Consider the following 10,929-nt stretch of genomic DNA (forward strand, 5'->3'; position numbering starts at 1 on the left):
TAGGTGGATAAGAGGGTTGTGAAACTGGTTGATATGGGAAAGTTGAAACACTATTATAGTGGGATAGGATATAGGGCAAATGGATTATGGATAAGAAGAATAGTTACTAAATTGTTGCCCTCCGAAACTTACAGCTTGAGTTTACTTTCCATTTTCTTGGGCATTTTCTTAGCAGCAGATGACTCCCCTCCTTCAAGCTTGCCATTCTTAATGGCATTTTTAATGATCTCACATGAGATTACCATATCAATAAAATTTTTAGTCCCATTCCCTATCATCATCTCATAATAGGGTGACTTCAAAGTGCTCACAAACAAAACCATTATCTCCTTTTTAGTTAAAGGTGGTGGACTTGAGCAACTATGTCTCATTACCTTTAGGTGTATTCCTTAAACAATTCCATCGCCTTTTTTTTTATACTCTACAAAAAAAAGTGATTAAGAGCCAAATCTATGATATGGCAATACTGGTTGATAAAAGAGTGAGTCAACTCTTTTTATGATTGGATGTAGGTTCTATCTAATTGCATGTACTACCTTATAGTAAAACCAGTCAAACTATCTTGAAATATATGAATGAGCAGTTTTCCATAAAGGCGTAAATTATCATCTTACGATAATACATTGTAACATACATGATGGGACATTTCATACTGTCATATTTTTTAAACTCGGGTACCTTAAATTTTGGTGGCATAGCCACATCTGGAACTAGACAAAGCTTAGTGCCATCTATGGAGCTATAAAAATCAATTTTCTCTATAGCTTGTAATCTCTTCTTGAGCATGTTCATCTTGTAATTAGCTTTAAAGTCCTCCAAGGACTCAACCACTTTCAATTTTAGCCTCTCTTGTGGATATCCAAATTGGGAACTTAGATTGGTTTAACTTCTTTTTTAGTGAAGGTAGGATTAACATAGCTTTAGACATTCCCTTGGCTAGTTGCAAGTGGCATTCCTAAGAAAGTATAGCTTGTTGAAAATGCATATTATTGTGATGGAAAGCTAAGAGTGGATTGGGCCTAAAATGGGCCATAACCCAAAGGATATAAAGGATCAGTAATATCATGCCAAACATCTTTTTCTATCCCTTTCTTTTATTCAACTTGCTTAATCTTTTAAGGATTTTGCTCAGCTCTCTTTTAATTTCCTCTTGAGCCTTTTCCAATTCCTCAACATGGCTTGTATCATCTTATTCCATTCTTTTAGCTTGGGCTCGAGTGTTATACCGGTGTTGAGTTATTTTTGAACCTTGTGTACTAAAATCATAAATTAGTGGTTTTATTATGAACTAACATTATTAAAAATTAAATATTAATAAGTGAATGCAATGCATGAAAAAGAAAGGAAAATATTTGCCCTTTTAAAGATTTCCAACAAAAAAAACTTCCATTTATTCTACAGAAGTCAGTTTTGCACTAAATATGTTATTCTCCACTTATAAAAATGTTTAATATACTTATATTGATCTTTGGCCTTCTTAATGAAGTTCAACAGACACTGTCCATATTTTCCTGCTAGTGTGACCATTGTTTTTAATGCCTAAGCCACTTTAACCATTTCTCCTACCTTGATCACTGCTTTGTTTATCGAGTCACAAAGTACTTTATGTACTTTTGCCTTCTCAGATTTTCTCTTTTGCCAAATCATGCTTTGTAGGATAGCTCCTTATGCTTTTTTGTGAATGCCCTGATTTGATTCCTTTGTTCATGCAATTTTTGCTTTAATGTCTGAATATACCCTTTAAGCATCTTATTCTCTTTTCGAGTTTCAACATAATCATCCTTCATCTGAAAATATTCTCTCTTTAACTTTTCATTCTTACAAGTTTAATCAGTTACTTCTATGGCCTTCACTTTGAAACATAACCTCTTATGCTCTTGACATACCTCCATCAACTCTTTAAGGGCATTGTTATGTTCCCTAACAACCTTTTGGGCTTTACTTTCAGCTTCCAACTTCTTGTATTATTGATGAAGTTTAGCCAAATCATTAACTACTATATCGTGTTTTTTGGAGATCTTGTGGACTCTAACTTTTAGTTTTTTTGCTTTGTCTTTCCATTGCTCATTCTTTTCTTGAAACCTTTGAATTTCTTTCTTCATCTTGTCTTTTTCAATTTCAAATTCTTTCCTTGCAAATTCTACCTCCGAGGTTATCTCATCAAACTCCTAGTTCACTAGCTAGTAATGATTTTTGAGAGTTAATGCAACCTTTTTGCCTATGTTAGCTATCTATACCAAATATCCATGAGTGACTTTATCAGTAAATGACTCATGACTCACTCTCTTGGGATTTTTCCATGTTTTGATCACATTATCTACTTTTTGTAGCATTTTTAACTCGATATATAGAAAATTTGATTGAGTGAGCTTATGTGTGATAAGAACAAATTGCTTAGCCCCATACTACCTTTGAACCATAAGCAGTGTATAACTTGTTGCTTTTCATAAACCTAAAAATAGGAACCCAATCTCATCTACACATTGATATAACATCGATTCGTGATTCATCCATAAAACTAACCATTTCATCAGGTTACAAGTATGACCTTGTAATAGGACCATCCATTCTTCCTTAAGTGTGGGATTCAGCCATTTATACCCATAAAACTCTTTAATTGGGGCTCGATTATGGAGGTAAAATTTAGAAAATGCATTTTTCCTATGCTCAAAGTGACTTTTCATCCACAAATATAGTAATGACACATCTGACAAAACATGTTTTACCTTTATGAAGACAATAGTTCATAGATCTAATTATTTCAACTATGATTGCAAGAGAAGGATTGCAATCTTTTTTCACATGCCAGAAAAAATCAATCACTTTTATGTCAATATGACCCAAATTTTTAGGAAAGACTACCATGCCATATATAGCCAAAGTAAATATATCCACATTTTGATCATTATTTAAATGCTTTATGATGAATATGGTCATTCTTTCTGGAACCTGTACATTCACATCTTTCTTTTTAACTCTCATGAGATATGCTATTCTTGCTAAATGCTAGTTTTTGCCTCATGATATATATCTTATCAATGGTTGGAGATGTAAACCCATCAATGTAGAATACTCCTTTAATGTCAGAGTCATGTCAGCCTCATTGAAAATGAACCATCTATATGAAGGATCCTAGAATTGCATCATTGCTCTAATGAAGGAATTTTTAACTACCACTAAAATAAGATGCGTAATATGGCCATACTTTTCACAAGAGGTTGATAGCTTAGACTGACTCATACTTTTCCATATATCTGACAAGTCCTTCAAATCATTGTGTTTGAAGAGCAAAAGAACTTCATTAGGTAAGGTGGAAACATAGTTAGGTGGTAAACAATCCCCTCCCATTCATTACCCTTTTTTTTTATTTTACCTTTAAATCATTAGGTGACTCGTACTTGAAGAACATAGATGAGGTGAAAACTAGATGTTTAGTGGATTTCATGAAAGCTCTTATTAAAAGTATCTTTGGGGTAGGTATGCTATGCAATTTGTATAGATGTTTTATGAATATGTAAAACAAAGAAAAACAAATAAAAAAATTGGTTAATTATTTCAATATAAAGAAAATAAATATATAACAAAATAAATACAACAATAACATGATACTAACTCACGATCAACTTTAAAAGGTTAAGAGAACATGGCTCTACCTGTGGGTTAAGGTTATTATGTTAACTATATACCGTTTGAGTTATTTTTAAAGGTTTTTAAATTGTTTCTTACATTGTTGTCTATCACAGGCTAGTAAGACATTCTAATCCTCACTCATTATAGGCTACAAGTAAAAATAATTCAATTTGAGTGAGAGTGTTTTGCTAACCCATGCAAAGATTGAAATCTCATGAAAGCTAGGTATTTTACTCCCTTGTAAGAAAAAAAATTCGAGTATAGAGCTCATATTATGTATATACAAATGAATGACAGATATAATTAAAAGATAAATAAAATATATACAAAGGAAAATTTATTAAATTAGGCTTGGATATCAAGAAATCATTTACTAGCTTGACTTTTAAGATCTTTAATGGAGTTGTCAAATTGTCTTAATGATATATCCATGGAACCATCGTAGACATAGACTTTAAGAGTCGCCTTTAATCTTTTTTGTTTACGTGCAATTAGTCACCTAATTGAATTTGTCCCATTTTAAAGAGAAGTCTCAAACTTGACATAGGTATCTTTAAATGGTAGATTTTAGTCCACAAAATTAGATTTTAGGTTCAAAAGTGCGATTACATGTGAGGAAGGTTATAGCAGCCTCACAACGCCCATTCAAAGGATGGTATCAGTTTGATTTCAAGTTATCCAAGCTTTAAAAGATATTTATAATTTATCAAATAATTTTAATATTGAATTTTTTAAAAATTATTCTAATATGTTGATAATAATTTAAGAATATTTCCTCACTTCAGGAGTATACAAGAAGGCTATTTGTCATGCTTTGAAGAGGTTTCATTGTCGGATTTATTTAATTTTGCTTGCGATAATAAATCTCTATAAACATAGTTTATTGTCAGAAATATCCTTCAATTTGTTGATAAGATTTTCTACCAAAGATTATTCTCCAATATGTTAGTAGGATTTTACGAAAAAAAATCTTTTTTTTTGTTTTTCAAACTTAATTTTTATTAAAAATTATAAAGTTCGCCAATATGTTGATAAAATATTATTTTGAAAATAAATATTATCCCACCAATATGTTGGTAAGGTTTTTTTTTTTAAATTATTTTCTTTTAAGAAAAGGTTAGATTTTTTAAACTCTTAAGGTTTTCCAATATGTTGGTAAAAATTTATTTTTTAAAAAAACAAAAATACTAGCCATCCAATCTGTTGGTAGGGCTTTTTTTATTTAAGTATGTTTTTATAAATGTATTTAAAAATAAATAAATAAATAAGTAAATGAATTGACAAATAAAATAAGCATAAAAATAAAATAAAATCAAATAAATACTTGAATCTGGCTTGGCTTGGCGGCTGAGAAGCATGGCTTCAGACACTGTAGGTGGCTCAAATTAGCATGGCTTAAAGGTTGGTTAAAGGTGAGGCTTGGCTTAGAGCAAAAATGGAAGATGGGTTGAAATTGGGTCGCGCGAGTATCAGGTTGGTTTTAAAGAAACATGCAGACCTTCTATTAATGAAACTATGTGTTTTGGTTCACCTTAAAAGCAAAAGAAGTTCTTTTTTTCTTTAGTTTTCAAACTTCCACTCTTTTTCTACCTTTGGTTTTCTATTGCCCTTTTCTTTGAAGGAAAATTCGTCGGTCGAAAATTGGAGAGCCTCACCAAAAAACTCAAAACTTGTCAAAAAATTCATAAAAACCTAGGAAAACCCAAAAAAACCTAAAATTTATAGCAAAGTTAAGCTAATTCACAGAAAACAATAAATCTAAGAAAGATCCTAAAGTCAAATTAAACCAAACAAATGCCTATCCAAAAATCCAAGACTCTAAAACCTAGAATTAAAAAAAAAAGCAAACTCTTAATAGAAATGAAACCCTAATTGTTTGTACAATTTTTGTACTATTTTTTCGTAATCACTGTCCTTTTTTCTGTCTATGTTTGAATGATTTATATAGGGCTTAATTCCTTATAATTTTGGAAGGAATAATTTACTCGAATATCTTAATTAGGGATGATTTGATCATGTGTAATTTGGGTTTGACTTTCCCAAAATCATTCAATCCAAGAATTTGCCATTGTTTCCCTTACAAAATCTATGATTCTACCTGATTGATGTATGGGATGGGATCTCAAGCATTTGTTTTGATTTTCTTCCTTTTTTTTATTTTTTATTTAGTTTTTATTAAAGTAAAAAAAATATTGTTGGGCCAAAGCTCGAACCTAAGTGGAAAAAGCAACAGAACCACCTGTTGGGCCTAAAGCCTAAATAAAATTATTTGTTGGGCTCAAAGTACAAATACCTATTGGATGGGTCCATTCGAAATCCAAATGACATAATAAATATTTTAACTGCCCTATTGATCTAAATGACTCAAACTTAAAATAGCTAAACATTGGGATCATTTGATTTAAAGTCTCGAATGAAATAGGGTGTCTACAAAAGGTAATTTTGTAGATTTGCACTTTTTAATCGAGCTCTTTAGCCTAGTTGAGCGTTTATAAAAGCAATTTTATAGATTGAGCTTTTTAGATAAGCTAAGTCTAAGTTATTTGGTCGAGCTCTTCTATCGAGTTAGGCCTTTATAAGGTAATTGATAGACTCAAGCTTCTTGACTGAGCTGAGTTTAAGCACTTTGGCCGAATTCTTTTATCGAATTGGGCTTTTATGAAGGTAATTTGTAGATTCGAGCACTTTGAGCAAGTTGAGTCTAAGCTCTTCTATTGAATTAGGGCTTTATGAAAGTAATTTGTAAATTTGAGCTCTTTTTATAGATCCAACCTTTTTGGTTGAACTGAGTCTGAGCTCTTTGGAGCTTTTCTATCAAATTTGGTTTTTATAAAAGTAATTTATAAATCCAAGCTTTTTGGTCAAAATCTTATGTTGAGTTGGGCCTTTATGAAAGCAATTTGTAGATTTAAGCTCTTTGTTCGAGTTGAGTTTGAGCTTTTTGGTTGAGTTCTTTTATCAAGCAGAGCTTTTATAAAAACAATTGTAGATATGAGCTCTTTGGCCAAGCTGATCCACCTTTTCATGGTGTTATTCAAAATTCAGCTAAAAAAGATCGTATTTAATGTGCCAAAATGTTGGGGCAAAATTGTTGGTGCCAAGCTTGGATTGGGAGGAAAGGAAAAGCTCAGAGGTAAAAATGAGAGAGTTAAGAGAAAAATTGGCCCCTTTACTTGGAAAGATTGAAAGGGCATTTATACCTGAAGCATTGGTGATTTACCAAGCTAGCATGGGTGAGGTGTGCTTAGGTCAGTTTGCCACATCACCTCGGTCCACCACTATCATGATGTTTCGAGATCAAAAAGTGCCTCTCTATCAAACCAATAGGAATGAGAAAAAAAAGGCTTAATAAAGCATTTTTGATAAAAATCAAAACGAGAAGTTACCACCAATCTTTTTTAAAGTGTGATTGGTCACCCAAAAAAATTTTGTTCGCTTTGATAAAACATTTAAAAAATTTAAAGATTTTATAAAAAGAACAAATTAAAGTTTGCAAAATCAAATTTAAGATTCGGGAATAGGTTATGATGGGGAAAGATTAGCACCCTCATAATGCTTGTTGAAAATGGTACCAACTAACTGCATATTATCCTTAGACTATCGTTAAAATGATCCCATTTTAGTATTTAGAAATTAATTTCTTTTTCATTAATTCGTAAAAAGCTTGAATTTTTTTCTTTTTGAAAAGAAATTAATTTTTTAAAACAAAACATTCTAATTTAGGATCAAAGTGAAAAAGCTTCAAGTATTAAGACAACTTTTTCACTCTCTTATATTTAGGTAGAGCTTCAAAAATATCCTTAACTTCAGGGTTTTCAAATTGTCCCCACAAAACCAAGATAACACCTCACATAAATAATAACATCGAAAGTCCTCTATATTTAAACCAGATCTCAATAACTATATTTATTTGAGATATTATCTTGTTTAAAAACATTTTTCTTTGAAAATATATTTTGAAAAACATATGCAAGATGTGTATGAACATGATAATAACAAAATGAACACATGATATGAATGGCAACATATGAATGCATGACAATTTGAGAATGCATGAGACAACATAAAAAATGAAATGCAAATTCATGAATGGGATGAAGGGTTGGTTTTAGGGTTTGAAGGTTGGCTTGAGTTTTTAGGTTTGGGGTTTAAGGTTATGGTTTTAGGTTTAAGGTTTAAGGTTTAGGGTTTAGGGGTTGACTCGAGTTTTTGGGTTTGGGGTAGGTTTGGATTTAAGGTTTAGGGTTTAGGGTTTTGGGTTTATGGTTTAGGATTAGTTTAGGATTTAGTTTAGGGTTTAGGATTGGTTTGGGGTCTAGGGTTGGTTTAGGGTTTAGAGTTTAGGTTAAGGTTTAAGGTTTTGTTTAGGTTTTCATAGTGGTCTTGGGTTCGTAGGTGGTTTAGGGTTTGGAAAGTGGTTTAAGGTTTCATGGGTGATTTAGGGTTCTATGAGTGGTTTAGGATTTGGGGTTTGGAATTTGGGGTTTTATGGAAAATTCATGTGATAGAAACAAATTACAAAGATGCCATTGGTAGAAATGTAAATATTGATGCATGGAACAAATAACGAAAATGTCATTGGTGAAAATGTTATTGATGTTGTGACAAATAACAAAAATGCCATTAGTAAAAATGTAAATATTAATACATGAAAAATGCATGACTAAGGAACAAACTAGTTACAAATCTAGGCATTTTAAAAACTATATGACAAACCAATTGTACATGTCAAAACATGATAGCACCAAAGTAAATAGAGATTTTACATATTAAAATGGTGCTAAACTTTAAAATTTTGGATGATTTTTGGTGTTTTTCATGCTATTTCATGGCTTTAGGTTTTTCAAGCTCAAAGACTCATTTTCATGCAAGCCATACATAAAACCATGCAAAGCTCACATTCGACCCAACCATGCAAGCTCTATGCCGCCCACCATTGGTCCAAATTCAGGCATTCACAAGCCCAATTGAATCCTAATCCATTTGGCCAAGGTGAATTTGTAAGATAAACATGTCTCTTTGATAAGCTATGAAGAGAATAACTTGCACAAGGACATTACCACATTCGGCTATGCGAGAGGGAAGGAAAATTTACAAGCATTTGGACTTTCCAAGCTTAATCCATTTGCTAAGAGGAGTTTGAAGCCAATCATGAGTTTTGATAAGATAATGGCTTTATCTCCTCTTGAAATCTCATTTTAGCCTAATCTAGTGGGAAAGATTGATCAAGATTGCATCACATGAAGATCAAGGGCCAAGATCATCACATTTGGCTAAAGGATTTCAAGAATGAAGAATCTAATATTTGTAGGCAACCTTAAGGATTAAGATAGAGCTTTATCTCCTAGTTTTTGAATTGAACTTAATCAATTGTAAAGCCCACCTCTTTGGCCAAACCTATAACTATAAATAGGCAAGGCCATTCACTTGTTTCACTATCCCTTTCTTCACTTCTTTTCTTTCTTTTAGTTTCTAAAGTTTATTAGTTGTTTAGTTCTTTTAGTAAGGTATTAGCTTAGGTGACAAATTTGCCAATTTTCAAGTTTTTGTTCTTTAAATCTTTTTTAATCAAGAAGTGTTCTCATTCAAATATCTCTTGTCTTATTTTCTTGTTTAAAAAATCTTGTTTCTTGTTTTCTTTAATTTCAGCTAAAACATTGTTTTCCAAGATTGATCCAAGTTTTTTATTTTATTTTATTTTCTTTGCATGATTCTGTTACATGTTCTTTCTTGTTCTATAATTTTTTTCATTTAGTCTTTATTTACTTCAAAGCAATTTGGTATTCTTGTTTACAATCTTTTAATTCTTACTTTGCAATCTTTTAAGTTTAGGCTTTAGGATTAGTTAATTGGCATTAATCTTGGTTTCCCAAGTTACAGCTGGTGAAATTTAGAACCCTGCCATACATTACCTTTAATTTATACTTGATTCTTGTCTACTCAAACCTTATAACCCTAAAACCATTAATATTCATTTGTTTAGATATAGGATCTCAGCCTTTTATCTTTGGTACTTGTGAACTACCTAACACTATAATCTATAATTTCTGAAGAGACGATATTATGAACTACTTGACACTACAAACTATAATCCCTGAGGAGACAATACTTAGAATACTCCACTTTATTATTTGATTTGTGTGCTTACAGGCTTTATACCAAAAGCAGTAATAAAGATTTTGGCGTCGTTGCAGGGGATTATAGTGGTGTTTACATATCAATAAAGAATTCTTAAGCTTTTATAATCTGAACTCTTTTTATTTATTTATTTATTCATTTTTAGCTTTTCTTTGATCCTTTTTTGTTTGCATACACCAATCCAAAAGTGTTAACTTAGTGATAGTTGATCAAGAGATAGAGAGAACTTTTAGAAGAAAAAGAAAAGGGCAATCAACATCACTGTACCTACTTTTATAATGAATGCAAATAATAAAGGGCTAAGAATTTTGAGAGACTGTTGCTTTTTTTTTCTTGCCCATTCCAACATCTTTTAAGTATAGTACTTTCTACTTCTGGATATGCCACCTACATAAATTATGTTGATGGTGTCTGGCTTAGGCATGGCATTGGAAACTACATAGTCCCTCAAAATTCTTTACCCTTTTTCTTGTAAAGCCTTTAATTATAGAAATGATCCAAACTTTTGTGTAGTTTAGAGGATTACCAAGTAATGATCCAAATTTACATCTTTCTTATTTTCTTGAACTTTGTGATAATTTTCATTACAATGGTGTTTCTAATAAGGCTATTAGACTAAGCTTATTTCCTTTTTTCTCTCAAAGACAAAGCAAAAAGTTGGTTGTCTTCTTAACCACAAGGTTCAATTACAACATGGGTGATCTAATTCAAAAAATTTTTGCAAAATTTTTCCCACCAATAAAGATTGCGAAACTAAATATTGAGATTACCACTTTCATGTAGGCTAATGGTGAAACTTTGTGTGATGGATGGGAGAGATTTAAAGAATTACTCCACATCATGGTTTACCTTAATAGCTCCAAATTTAGATCTTTTACAATGGTCTCACACCACCCATGAAGACCACCTTAGATTCAACTACTAGAGGGGCTATAATGAGTAAGACTTTTAAAAAGGCTAATGAATTAATAGAAGAGATGGTTGCCAATAATTACTAGTGAGGTATGGAAAGAAAGGTCAATAAAAAATTTGTTAGTTTATTTGAAGTTAATGCTATTACTTCTATTAACTCTCAATTGGTTGCCTTTACAAAAAAGATTTTAGCCTTTAGAACCCAAACATAAGCCAACCTTGTTAATGTTATACAAAGTCCTTTTGTAT

The 10,929-nt window shown here is 31.5% G+C and overlaps 1 pseudogene; it reads right to left on the reverse strand.

The window, feature by feature from the left end:
* Positions 1 to 10,518: 10,518 nt before the first annotated feature.
* Positions 10,519 to 10,615, reverse strand: LOC149516432 (small nucleolar RNA R71; annotated as a pseudogene).
* Positions 10,616 to 10,929: the final 314 nt, after the last annotated feature.

The sequence above is a fragment of the Durio zibethinus genome, chromosome 10, assembly GCF_047325235.1.
Source record: "Durio zibethinus cultivar Kanyao isolate XHJ-2024 chromosome 10, ASM4732523v1, whole genome shotgun sequence".
Lineage (NCBI taxonomy): Eukaryota > Viridiplantae > Streptophyta > Magnoliopsida > Malvales > Malvaceae > Durio > Durio zibethinus.